The sequence below is a fragment of the Canis lupus genome, chromosome 30 (genome assembly GCF_003254725.2).
Source record: "Canis lupus dingo isolate Sandy chromosome 30, ASM325472v2, whole genome shotgun sequence".
NCBI lineage: Eukaryota > Metazoa > Chordata > Mammalia > Carnivora > Canidae > Canis > Canis lupus.
In genome coordinates this window covers 30,384,690-30,399,312 of record NC_064272.1, presented here as the reverse complement: position 1 = coordinate 30,399,312, position 14,623 = coordinate 30,384,690, and the positions used below count along the sequence as shown (strand labels likewise).

Below are 14,623 nucleotides of genomic sequence, written 5' to 3'. Positions count from 1 at the left end.
AATCCAAAAAATACCTTGAAACAAATGAAAATACAATGGTCCAAAATCCTTGCAATACAGCAAAAGCAGTTCTTTATTTTTTAGGATTTTATTTACTTATTTTTTAAAAAGATTTTATTTATTTAGTCACAAGAGACACACAGAGAGAGGCAGAGACACAGGTAGAGGGAGAAGCAGGCTCCTCACAGGGAGCCCGACGTGGGACTCAATCCCAGACCCTCGGGGATCATTCCCTGAGCCAAAGGCAGATGCTCAACCACTGAGCCACCCAGACATCCCTTTATTTACTTATTTGAGAGAGAGTGAGAGGCCAAGCATGAGAAGGGGAACCGGCAGAAGAAGAGGGAGAAGCAGACTCCCCACTGATCAGGGAGCCCAACTCGGCCCTCAATTCTAGGACCCCGGGGTCATGGCCTGAGCCAAAGGCAGATGCTTCACCAACTATGCCACCCAGGCACCCCAGCAAAAGTAGTTCTAAGCAGGAAATTTATAGCAATACAAGCCTACCTCAAGAAACAAACAAAATAATCTCAAAGAAACAATTCAAACTTATACTTAAAAGACTAGAACAAAAAGAACAAACCCTGAAGTTAGTAGAAGGAAGGAAATAATAAATATCAGAAGAGAAATAAATGACTGAGAGACTAAAAACAATAGAAAATTGTCAATGAAACCAAGAGCTAAGTTTTTGAAAAGATAAATAAAACTGATAAACCTTTAGCCAGATTCATCAAGAAAAAGAGAGAGGACTCAAGTAAAATCAGAAAGAAATAGGATAAATAATTCAAACCACAGAAATACAAAGATTGTATTTACAAATTTACAAATCTTTATTACAAATTTACAAAAATTGTAAAAGATTACTACGAAAAATTATAGGCCAACAAACTGGACAACTTAGAAGGAATGGAAAAATTCCTAAAAACATACAATCTTCCTTTTTGGGGGATGGTGTCTTTTTTTTTTTAATTCAATTAATTAACATATAGCGTATTAATAGTTTCAGACATAAAGTTCAGTGATTCATCAGTCTTATAAAACATCCAATGCTCATTCCATCAGGTGCTCTCCTTAATGCTTGTCACCCAGTAAACCCATCCCCCATCCCCTCCCCTTCAAGACTCTGTTTGTTTCCTATGATTAAGAGTCTTTTATGGTATGTCTCCCTCTCTGATTTCATCTTGTTTTATTTTTCTTGGGTTTGTTCTTTTAGTAACCAGAATCATGCTGTATGTATTGTTCATTGGTGTGCTTGTTGGAGATGTTCTCAGCTTAGCACATTCCTTTTATCCATTATATCTTCCACAGAATTAGTATCACTATTTGGGTTGTTTCATTCTGCTCTTAAAATTATGCCTACTTTTGTGCACAAACTTGAGCACAGGGGCTGGAATTTGAGGGGAAGAGTGTCAGTTTGAGTCCTTGTCAATCTGAGGTGAAGGCATTCACTTGGCATCAAGCAGGTGGCCAGCAATGCATGCTGATGCAGGCAGGAGGACAACTGGACTGTGGATTTGGGACCCATAGACCGATGGCATCATGGCATTGCATGTGACAGGGATGTGGCTGGTTTTGCTCCTGGTCATGAATTCTTTTAACTTTTGTTTTTCTGAGGGAACTCTATCTCTCCTATTCTGAATGAAAGCCTTACTGGATAGAATATTCTTAGTTGCAGATTTTTTCCTTTTAGCACTTTGAATATATCATGCTACTCTCTTCTGGCCTGCAAAATTTCTGTTGAAAAAATCTACTGATAGCCTTATGAGGTTTCCCTTATATGTAACTGCTTTCCTTTCTCTTGCTGCTTTTAAAATTCTGCTCTCATTCTGTGTATTGTTTTTTCCCTCTCATCTGCTCAGATTGATTACTTTCCATTACTCTGTCCTGCAGGTTGCTGATCCGTTCTTCTCCTTCTTCTTGTTTGCTATTTATTCCAGGTGATCTATTTTTAATTTCATTTAGTGAGCTCATGATCTCTCATTGGTTTTTTTTTTTTTTTTAGGTCTCCTATCTTTTTGTGGAGGGTCACATGGAAGTCCTTCACTCCTTTGTCAATTCTAGAGAATACCTTTATGAGCATTACTTTAAATTCACTATCAAATATACTACTTATCTCCATTTTATTTAGGTCTCTTGCTATGATTTTGTTGTGCTCTTTCATTTGAGACATATTCCTCTGTCTCTTCATTTTGTCTATTGCTGGGTCTGTTTCTATGTGTTAGGAAAGTCAGCTTTGTCTCCCGCACTTGAAAGTAGTGGCTTTATGAAGAAAAGGTCCTGTTGTGCCCCATAGTGCAATGTCTCCTTTTCACCAGAAAATGATGCTTCAGGGGTGTCTCCTATGTGTGTTGCTTACAGGAGTATCCTACTGTTGTGGCTGTGCTGTGTTTGCCTTCAGTCCAGTCTGCGATGGCTCTCTGCCTGTTGTGGGAAAAGTCTGGTACCTGTGGTGTTAGAGGCCAGTCTCAGGTCACCTTGGGCTTGAGTTGAGTCAGACCAGATGTTTGCCAGAGATGAAGTAGCACCAAACCACAAGGAACTTTCCCTGTGTTGTCTTCTGAGAAGCTTTTATTGGTGGGTGAGGCATGCAATCAGACCAGTTGTCTGCCCCCAGCCACTGCTGGGGTGGCAATCAGACTGGTGTGTGATTATCACCCCCTCTCCCTGGAGTAGGATTCACTTTGGGGTGTGTTGGCCCTTGTCTGGGCTGCTTGCACACTGCCAGGCTTGTGGCACTGCTTTGATGGGATCTTGCCAAGAGTATATCAGATGGGGTAGATCCACTTTGCTGTGGCCTCTTGTCTATGTCCGGCTGTGGAGAGTCTGTTCTGCCAGGCTTTGGGTGGCTTCTGGGTTATTTATGCCGATGTGGGTGTTCTTTAGGTGGCCATGCCGCACGAAGTGAGCCCAGGGTTCTCCTATTCCGCCATCTTCCCAGCCACCTCTGCTTAAAACATACAGTCTTCTAAAACTGAATCATAAAGAGATAGAAAATTGAACAGACCAATTACTAGTAACAAAATTGAGTCAGCAATCAAAAAACTCCCAACAAATAAAGTCCAGGTTTCATGGGTGAATTCCAACAACATTTAACAAAAAGTTAACACCTATCATCAAACTCTTCCAAAACATTGAAAAGGAAGGAACGCTTACAAGCTCATTCTAAGAGGACATCATTACCCTGACACCAAAACCAGACAAAGACACTACAAAAATAGAAAACTACAGGCTAGTATTTCCAATGAACATAGATGTGAAACTTTCCACTCAATATTAGAAAGCCAAATGCAACAGTAGATTAAAGGATCATTCACCGTGATCAAATGGAATTATTCCATCCATAGGCAAGGATGTTTCCATATCCACCAATCAAACATGATACACTACGTTAACAAAATAAAGCATAAAAACTATATGATCTCAATAGATATAGGAAAAACATTTTACGAAATTCGACATCTGTTAATGATAAAACTCTCAACAAGGTGAATTTATAGGGAAAATACATCAACGTTTTAAAGGCCATAAATGAAAAACCCACAGTTAACATCATATTCAGTGGAAAAGAGCTAAAAGCTTTTCCTCTAAGATCAGGAAAAAGACAAGGATGTCTTTTCTCCCCACTTTTATGTGACATAGTATTGGAAATCCTAATCACAGTAATCAGACAAGAAAAAGAAATAAAAGCCATGCAAATTGGTAAGAAATAAATAAAACCATCATAATTTGCAGATGGTGTGATATTATACATAGAAAAACTCTAAAGACTCCACAAAAAACTACTACAACTAATAAGTGAATTCCTCAAGACACACGATACAAAAATCTATTGCATTTTTATACATTAATAATGAAGTAGGAGGAAGAGCAATTAAGAAAACAATTCCATTTACAATTGCATCAAAAAGAATAACATACCTAGGAACAAACTTAACCATGGAGGTGACAGATCTGTACTCTGAAAAGTATAAAATACTAATAAAAGAAACTAAAAATGATGCAAATAGAAAAATATACCATGTTCATGGGTTGGGAGAATATTGATAAAATGTCCACACTACCCAAAGCATTCTATAGACTCAATACAATCTCAATCAAAATGCCAATAAGTATTTTTCAAAGAACTAGAACAAATAATTCTAAAATTTCTTTGGAAGCAGAAAAGACCCTGAATAGCCAAAGTAATCTTGAGAAAGAAGAACACAAATGAAGGTATCATGTTTCCTAATTTCAAACTATACTACAAAGCTATAATAATCAAAGCAGTATGATATTGGCACAAAAACAGATACATAGATCAATAGAATAGGATAGAGAGCCCAGAATAAACCCACATTCATATGATCAATTCATCTACAATAAAGGCGAGGACATACGATGGAGAAAAGATAGTCTCTTCAATAAATGATGCTGGGAAAACCAGACAGCTACATGCAAAAGAATGAAACTGGATCACTTTCTTTCACCACATGCAAAAATAAATTCAAAATAGATTAAAGACCTAAATATGAGACCTGAAACCACAAAACTCCTGGAAGAAAACATAGACCATAATCTCTTAGACATAGCCTAAGCAACAGATTTATGGATATGTCTCCTCAAGCAAGGGGAAACAACAGCAAAAATAAAATAAAATATTGGGAATACACCAAAATAAAAAGCTTTTGCAGCACAAAGGAAACTACCAACAAAATAAAAAGGCAAGGGTGCCAGGGTGATACAGTCAGTAACTGACTCTTAGTTTCAACTCAGGCCGTGATCAGGGTTTCAAGATTGAGCCCAGTGCCAGGCTCTGCACTCAGTGAGGAGTCTGCCTGGAATTCTCTCTCTCTCCCCCCCATACATGCACACTCTCTCTCTCACTTTATTTTTTTTTAAGATTTTATTTATTTATTCATGAGAGACCCAGAGAGAGAGAAAGAGAGGAAGAGAGAGAGAGAGAGAGGCAGAGACACAGGCAGAGTGAGAAGCAGGCTCCATGCAAGGAGCCTGACATGGGACTCGATCCCGGGTCTTCAGGATCACGCCCGGGGCTGAAGGTGGAGCTAAACCCCTGAGCCACCCAGGCTGCCCTCTCTCTCACTTTAAAATAAATAAATCTTTTTTAAAAATGAAAAGGTAACCTACTGAAGGGAGAAAATACTTTCAAACAATACATCCAATAAGCAATTATATCAAAAGTATATTAAGAATTTATACAACACAGAAGAAATCAACAAATAATGGGAAAAAATGGACAGAGGATCTACATAGACATTTTTCCAAAGAAGACATACAGGTAGCAAATAGACACATGAAAAGATGCTCAATCACCAATCATCAGGGAAATACAAATCAAAACCATAATAAGATATCACCTTAAACCTGTCAGAATGGCTAATATCAAAAAGACAAGAGAGCAGCCCGGGTGGCTCAGCAGTTTAGCACTGCCTTCAGCCCAGGGCCTGATCCTGGGGACCCGAGATGGAGTCCCACGTCAGGCTTCCTGCATGGAGCCTGATTCTCCCTCTGCCTGTGTCTCTGCCTCTCTCTCTCTCTCTGTGTGTCTCTCATGAATAAATAAATAAAATCTTAAAAAAAAAAAAGACAAGAAATAACAAATGTTGGTGAGGATGTGGAGAAAAGGGAACATTCTTACATTGTTGATGGAAATGTATGGTGCAACCACTGTGGGAAATACTATGGAGTTTCCTCAAAAATTAAAAATAGAAATACCATACAATCCAGTAATTCCACTACTGGGTATTTACCCAAAGAAAACAAAACACTAATTGAAAAAGATATACGCACCCCTATGTTTATTGCAGCATTATTTACAAGAGTCAAGATATGAAAGCAACCCAAGTGTCCATTGATAGAGGAATGGATAAAGAAGATGTGGTACACACACACACACACACACACACACACATAATATTATTGGTGGAATAATATTCAGCCATTAAATAAATGAGACCTTGCCATTGTGACAAAATGGACGGACCTAGAGGGTATGATACTAAGTGAAATAGTCAGACAAATAAAGACAAATACCATATGATTTCATTTATATGTGGGATCTAAAAAACAAAATAAACGAACAAACAAAAACAGACCTATAAATACAGAGGACAAACTGGTGGTTGTCAGACGGCAGGGGGGTGAGGATGGGCCAAATGGGTGAAGGGCAGTGGAAGGTATAGCCTTCCAGTTATGAAATGAATAAGTCATGGAGATGAAAGGTACAGGATAGGGAATATAATCAATGGTATTATTACAGCGTGTATGGTGACAGATGGTATCCATACTTACAAGCATAGCATAGCATACAGAGTTGTCTAATCACTATGTTGTACACCTGAAGCTGTGTAACATTGTGTGTTAAAATTTATTTTTAAGTAAATAATGTTCAAACTTGAAAGCCCAAAAGATGAGTTAGGAGCTTTCCAGGAGAAATGCGAGGGAAATAGAAAAACATAGTTTAGAGAAAACTTGCATATTCTTTTAGCATTAACATTTTCTAAAATATCACTATTATTAGTTCCTTAAAGGGAAAAATTATTTGCCTTAAAATTTTAATTGAACAATTTGTGGTTAGAAAGGAATAAAGAAATGTGAAAATGGGTTTTCTGAGAAAGTTCCTCTCTCCAATAAACTTAGCCTCTGTTCATGTAGGTTTGTTTGAATTTATATATATGTTAGAGTCTCTTTTGCACTAGGCCTTCTCTTTGGAAAATCTAACTTTCAATTTTATTGATACTTACATTTATTTACCAAATTACACACCAAAGCAAAATACAGTCACAATAGGATTTTCACCATCTGAGGTTGGTGCCCATTGCTTTAATTGCATTTGACTTGCAAGTTACTTGATGGCCTATGCCTTCTACTTCTTTCAAACATATAGGGGGTGTTGATAAATGCATTAGACGTTTTCGCCACTAATGTTTTCTGTTTCTATGAGTTCGAGGTTTTTTTAGATTGCACATATAAATGGAAGACAGTATTTATCTTTTTCTGCCTGACTTGTTTCACTTAGCATAATGCCCTCATGGTCCATCCATGTTTTCACAAATGGCAGGATTTCCTTCCTTTTTATAATTGTTGAATTTTTTGATGGAAAACTATTTCCCACCCATCAGTGTTTCCCAAATTGTGTTCCACAGAATCATTAGTACCTATGAGGCAATAAGAGAGATCAAATCAGGGATGCCTGGGTGGCTCAGTGGTTGAGCGTCTGCCTTTGGCTCAAGGTATGATCCCTGGGTCTGGGATCAAGTCTCATATCAGGCTTCCTGCAAGGAGCCTGCTTCTCCCTCTGCCTATGTCTCTGCCTCCTGTCTTTCTGTGTCTCTCACGAATAAATAAATTTAAAGAGAAAGAGATCAAAGCATCTTCATTTTGAAGATTCATGGCGCACACTAACCTATTAAAGGCAATTCTTCAAGCAATTTCTATGAGCAACTTTGTGTTTTCCATCATTCGTTGTCCATACCCATTTTTCATGTAACATCTATTAAAATCCTGCACAACACCCAAGCAAACTCTTTTAGAAAATGCTAGAGAGATGGATGGGCTTCTACACACTTCAAGCAATTTTCCATAAATATAACTTTTTTCAACAAAGATATGAGTTATATAGCATCCAAATACAAGTATATTTTTTGTCATAGGCCTGAAGAATTTTAATTTGGTGTTCTGGATCATCTGGGTTTTGACTGTTTCATTCTATTTTTTTTTTAAATGTGGCTATCAAAGAATAGTCAAAGGATGCTAGCTGATTGCACCAGAGTACGATCACAAAGACAAATCACACACGCTCTTCCACTAGTGTGGGAGATTAGGAATTTTTTACAACGTGCTGTGAGGGCCCAGTGAGATTACCCATGTGAAAGTGCAGTCTATACCAGAGCAGCTTGGACTGGTTAAAAAAAAAAATTGCCCTTGGAATACTGGCAACTGTGAGAGTGAAAGTGAGGGGGGCATCCTATTAATCTAAACAGAAATAATCATCACTGCCCAATTGGGTAGGGGGAATGATTTGAGCACTGACCCAACTAGAATACGATTTTTCTTTCCAAAGGAATTTTAGAGTCCATAAAACACTCAGATCAGATATCCCAGGCCGGGATATAGGAACAAGTTGGAAGGAGGAAAGAAAACACGACTTCACAGGGTTGTTACAACAGCACAGTAAATGTACAATAAATGTTAGCTATTATCAGAGAGCTGTAAATACTGCTTGAGAAAAATATACCCAAGTACATAATGAAAAGTACAAATGCCCCCTTATGGTATTAAAAGCAGGCAAAATACCCTCAAAATTAAAAGAAAAAATATGCCTAGGAACCATACCATAAAAATATTAAACAAAATAAGATGACAGAACTAAAACTATACTTAATAATTAACATGAATAAGATTAATGGAGAGAAAAATACTCAAGCTGATCCAAAAAAAATAATACACAAAAGCCACATCTAAAACCAGAAATTGATAAAACCCAATGTAGGTGACACTGGGGGCAAAGATGTCCTTAAATCTAGTGTTGATCAGAAAATAACTCATAACATTTCTGGAAGGAATTTGGCCTTATTGTATCAAAATGTAAAATGTACGCACCATTGTATTAAGCTGGTCCACTTCTAGAAATTAGTTTGAGGAGAAAATTGTACAAAGGCAAAATGCTGAACACAGGATGTTTATCATTGTGTACTTTATGTCATCAAAAAATGCAAACAACCTAACTGTCTGACAATAGAAGCCTGGCTGAGTAAATCATGGCTTATAAATATCCTGGTTAGCAAGCATTAATAATCACAGTGTCACTCTACAATTTTTGACTTGGAAATCTATCCATTGCAAATTCTGAGTGAAAATAGCAACTACAGAATAACATGTGAATTATGATCCCATGTATGTGAAACTCTAGAGATGTCTGAAGATTATTATGGGTGTTGTTCTTGATGGTGGGATTTGGGGAATGATTTTTATTTCCTGCTTTGTACTTTATCTTGGGTAAAAATATCAGTCATGAGAATTTCCATTTTTGTGTATGCATCTAAAAGCCTGTAAGCCTTTAAAGCCACTGGCTCAGCCTCATAAGACCCCAGATGCCTGTATGCTTCACTCCTATATCACTCTCACTGATAAGCTTTAGGAAGGGGAAAACAGCGGATTGCTGTCAGGAAAGCTATGCTCCAGACAGGCTTCCTGCCTGGAGAGATCAACAGGGACTTCTCATGTAGACCCAGCCACCATGTCACCTCTAGGGAAAGTATTTATTTATTAGATTTATTTGCTTATTTTTAAATAGATTTTTATTTATTTATTCATGAGAGACACACAGAGAGAGGTAGAGACATAGGCAGAGGGAGAAGCAGGCTCCCTGCAGGGAGCTTTATTTAATTATTTTAGAGAGAGAGAGAGAGAGAATACCGGGCGGGAGGGGGTAGGTGTCAGAGGGAGAAAATAAACTCCCCAACGAGCGTGGAGCCCATGGAGCTCAATCTCGTGACTCTGAGACCATGATTTGAGCCCAAATCAAGAGTCTGATGCCTAACTAACTGAGCCACCCAGGTGCCCCTCTAGGGCAAGTATTTATTTATTTTTATTTTTTATTTATTTATTTTGAAGTATTTTATTGTTTTATTCATGAGAGACAGAAATTGAGACAGAGAGAGAGAGGCACAGCCACAGGCAGAGGGAGAAACAGGCTCCATGCAGGGGAGCCCGACGTGGGACTCGATCCCGGGACCCCAGGATCACACCCTGGGCTGAAGATGGTGCTAAACCGCTGAGCCACCTGGGCTGCCCTACAGCAAGTATTTAAAGTAACTGTTAGGACCAAGGTTGAGAAGTTTAGTGAATGCAGAAGTTTAGTGAATGCACCCTTCTCTATTTTTTTATTTGTTGGTATGTTTTTTGGCTTATAAAAATGTTTTGGCTCCTACAACAGGGCAAGTGAGGAATTCCCCCTATTAGAAGGGTACAGTGACTAATTTCAGGGACTTCTGAGACTGCTGTGTGTATTGGGCAGCTGCACAGGTGGCTGCCCGCAGCAGCAAGACAGGGTAAGCCTACTGCTTTGATTTATTGTCTGACTCTTTTAAAAACAGCTTCAGAAAAAAAAAATAATAAAATAAAAAAAATAAAAAATAAAAAGCTTCAGTTTTGTAAAAACAAAAACAACAAAACAAAACAACCCAGAAACAGCCAAGCTCTTTTGTAAAGGCTACAGTGGTCAGCAGTGTCAGGGTACATATGATAAGGACCGAGAAGGGTTAGTGGATGAAGCAACAGGGAGGTAGCGAGTGACCTGGTCAAGAACAGCATAGTTGTGGTCGGGTGGGGAGTTGACCTTAAGAGAGAGGGAGAAGAGAGGAAGTAGAGAGAGTGAGTCTAGGCAACTATTTCTGAAAGTCTGGTCATGCTGAGAAGGCAGGACATAGAGCACAAATGATCGAAGGGAGAAATGGGGAGGCAGGAAGAGAAATTTGATCTTTTGTTGTTTTTGTTTGTTTTCAGACTGAAAAAGGAGCTTGTAGATAAGAAGTAGATGATACAGCAGAGAAAGGGGATGCTCATAATGGGAGTGTCTGGAAAAAAGGGGAAGGGAATGAAAACCAGAGCACCAGGAAAGGAGCTGGCCTTACACAGAATGATGAATGTTGTAACTGGGGAAACAGGAAGAGCCACACAGAGATCAAATGGAGAGCTGCCTCTCCAGTGAGGATAGTGACCGAAATAAAGATGGCCCGGCAGGAGCCAGTGCCACTATTTTTAAGAGGGTAGTACTGCTTTTACCTTAAAGTTTTGATCTGGGCTCACTTATCCTGCTCTACTCTAAAATGGAAAAGGTGTCTGTGATGGAAATGTTCATTATCTTGACCGTGATGCTTTCATGGGCATGTACACACATTCAAACTCATCAAATTGTACATTTTATTTTTTTAAACAATGCAACTCTAGTATTTATTTATTTATTTGTTTGTTTGTTTATTTGAGAGAGCGTGAAAGAGAGAGGAAGAGGGGGGTGGGGCGGAGGAGCAGGGTAAGAGGCCGAAGGAGAAGCAGAGTCCCCACTGAGCAAGGAACCCGATGTGAAGCAGATGCTCCACTAACTGAGCCACCCAGGCACCCCAAATTGTACACTTTAAATAGTACAATTTGGGCAGCCTGGGTGGCTCAGTGGTTTAGCACCGCCTTCAGCCCAGAGCATGATCCTGGAGACCTGAGATCGAGTCCTACATCGGGCTCCCTGCATGGAGCCTGCTTCTCCCTCTGCCTGTGTCTCTGCCTCTCTCTCTCTCTCTCTGTGTCTGTCATGAATAAAATCTTTAAAAAAATAAGTAAATAGGGATCCCTGGGTGGCGCAGCGGTTTGGCGCCTGCCTTTGGCCCAGGGCCCAATCCTGGGGACCCAAGATCGAGTCCCACGTCGGGCTCCCGGTGCATGGAGCCTGCTTCTCCCTCTGCCTATGTCTCTGCCTGCCTCTCTCTCTCTGTGTGACTATCATAAAAAAAAAAAAGTAAATAGTACAATTTATGGTATATTAATTATACTCAATAAAGCTGCATTTTTTTTTTTTTTTTAGTCTTAAACTGGCATATGCCTCAGTCAACACGGGGTGTGGTTGCACATGACAAAATGGGAAATGGTTTTCCTGAGTTTTAGTTCTATGGTTCTGTTTTTCCTGATCTTTTCTCAGATGGCAGAGGTCTTTATTTTCAGGAGTTAGACGAAAACAAATAATTTTAGGCATGAAGATATAGGCAAGCAGATGTGCAAAGTGTAGACTAAGATCCCAAACTGCTGAAATGTTCTTGGTGCCTGGGTAAGCAAGCATTTACAGCCGGGGCCAGAGAACAAAATGAGATAGGACAAAAGCATTTCTTCATAATCATTCGGCAAAGATTACAGTTGCTGCCTTTCAGAGAGCAGAGTTTTGTTACCCGTTTTTGTGAACTGGTCAATGCCAGGACAGACATCACATCGCTGGCTGACCAGAGAGGGGCAGGGAAGAGAATTAAGAAGAGGCTTCTTTGTACCAAAGGCAGGTCTGAGGACTTTTCTGCAGCCTGGGACAGAGTGAGCATTGGCCCCTGAACCATGGTGAGACTGTTGACTCCTGTATTATGTCTTCAGTGTAACAGGGCAACTAGGAGTTTGGTTTGTTTTTTTTGTTTTTACTTTTTTTTCCCCTTTCTTTCTGGGTCTCTGTTTTCTCATCTACAAAATCGAATAGTCTTTGCCTTGCCTGCTTCTCAGAATAAAAGTGTAAGATCCCAATGAAAACATCAAAAAAGTAAAAGGAGCTGTGAATGTGAGCCCTTAGTGCCACTGCAATAATTTGGCAACACAGCTGGTATTCTGGTGTTCTCTAGGTTTGTGGAAAGGTGACACATCCCCTGGGCCTCACCTCTCCCAGGTACTTGTGGCTTGTTTTGTTGATTGAGTATACCAGTCAATGATTCCTGCCTTCTGACCATCCCCCTTACCTATCATAAAAGCACCATAAGGTAGACATAATTGGCCTCTTCTTACAGGTGTATAAAAAGAGGTATAGAGAGGTTAAGTATCTTTCCTTGGGTTATAAGCTAATAACACAGAGGAGGTAGGATTAGAACCCAGGACTCAAACACCAATGTCTCTTCTCCTACTTCTCTCTGCTATTTTTAAAAATGCTAGTATAAATGCTAGTGTCTCCAGTGTAGCAGTCATTAGTCACACGTGGCTATTTAAATTTAAATCAATCAAAATTAAACAAAGTAAGAATTTCAATTTCTCACCAGCCACCTTTCAAGGGCTCAACAGCCATGTGTCATGATTATATGGGACGGTGCAGATGTAAAATATTTCCATCATCACGGAAAGTTCTAATGGACAGTGCTGGTGACATATTACTGTCATGCATCAGGAAGATACCGTTAGACAAATGCAATACTTACCTTTACCTGATTCTGCTTCTCTTTCATCTTTATTGTCTAATTTTGAATATTCTTTCTAGCCTCCTTCAGCATTCCACCTGAGTACCTGGAGGGCATGCCTGTCGCTGGCCCACTGGCTCTGCAGGGCACCCCGCCCACAGGGCAGATACCAAGATTGTGCTCAAGACACTCTGCCCAAGCCCAGGGGGGCGGCAGCTCGGAAGCAATCTGCAGCAACAGCACCAGGGTGGGAAGTGAACAGCCTGGTTCTGCAAATCTGCTGTATTTTTGCCAGATCTGTCAAAAGTAGACAGAAGCAGAAAGGATAAAGGGACAAAGTAAGAAGTGAGGCGAGGGGACGAGAGTAATAAGGCTAAAGACGCTAAAAATGTGGTGATCCAATTGTCTTCTTCTAGTTTTTCCAGGCACGAAAGTTGACCCTGCAAATCCACAAAGGAGAGAGACTTCATGTGCCATTCCCACAGTGGGAGGAATTTCAGAACCACTCACTCTCTTAAAACACCCACCAGGGATGAATTTATAATCCTGGATCAGATTGTGTGTTAAAACTATATCCTCCTGATGACGAATACTCTAGAATAAGTGGTGGAATCAGGTGTTGCTTCAAAGAAGGAGAAAAAAGAGAAGAAGAGGAAAAAGAAATGAGAGAGAAAAAAAAAAAGAAAAAGGCCATTGGTGATCCTCTCCTCACCTGTTCCTATGCATACCTCCTCCTTTGTCCTCACGCTGGATATTTAGAAGCCCCCACTCTGATACTTACCCTGCCCCAGGAATCCTATATAGTCACAGGAGTTCCTTGAGGACCCGTAAAACTTTTGGCATTCATTCTGACATCACACCACTCTAGGCCACAAACTTTCCACCCCATCTAAATGTAACATGTTTGACCTGCATGGCTTTTCTGGCTATGTTTCTCCAACTCTTTGTGTAATTTAGGAAGTAGCACCTTCAGAACATTATAAAACACTTCTTAAGTAATTTGGAGGTACTCTTTTGCAAGACCTGGCCTCACCCCTGTGAGTATTATATTAAAATACTGCTTCTGAGCTCTTGGTCTTTAATTTGAAACTTTTGTAGCTTCTTCAGCACTTTCTTCCCAGAAAGAGCCTGTGGCCTTGCTCCAAACAATACTACTTGTCTTCTTCTAAGTATCCAGAGTTGTTTTGGTTTCCTACAACTGAACTGTCACTCCTGAACTGCTGTTGGCAAGGCCTGCTGTGAGGAAAACAGGACTCAGCCTCTGTGATACCACATACAGGGCCAAGGAGCCTGGAAATCACTTGGAGGACAGACTAGGTGAAAAGCGACAGGACTTCCTGTGACTCCTGGTCCTACCCTATTGGGACACAAATGACACTGGAGGCCTGTGCTTATAGTTTCTCAAGGGCCTGGCACTTTGCTCTTTTGTCCCAGTGACTCACGGGATAATTTCCCAGACCTTCAAACTGGGTCAACAAGCTTTGTTTGTCTAGAGAGCTCCCCTGGGAGGCCACTCTAAGAAAAGCAAGCTGAATGGGGATGTTTGGCCAGGTGATTCTTTTTGCTGGCTTTTAGCCTGAGGAAATATTACCAGTATTTGGGCCAGGAGTTTGGAGAATTAAAAGCTGCTCTGCAGCTGGGCTGGATCAACATACACCAGTGTTATGAGTTAAGTGTTAACTACACTTCTAATGGTGGTTCTCACCATTAGAAAA

At 40.0% G+C, this 14,623-nt stretch overlaps 1 long non-coding RNA gene across 2 annotated transcripts in view; it reads right to left on the bottom strand.

Moving 5' to 3' along the window:
• Window positions 1-14,623, bottom strand: part of LOC125754021 (uncharacterized) — a 71,120-nt gene that overhangs the window by 25,786 nt on the left and 30,711 nt on the right. Inside the window, exon 4 of one of the 2 annotated variants that reach the window (XR_007407246.1) lies at window positions 805-2,971. The exons of the other annotated variant lie outside the window; for it this stretch is intronic. This is a non-coding gene — a long non-coding RNA (uncharacterized LOC125754021). Of the gene's footprint in view, window positions 1-804; window positions 2,972-14,623 lie in introns of those variants that run through there. 2 annotated transcript variants of the gene reach the window in all.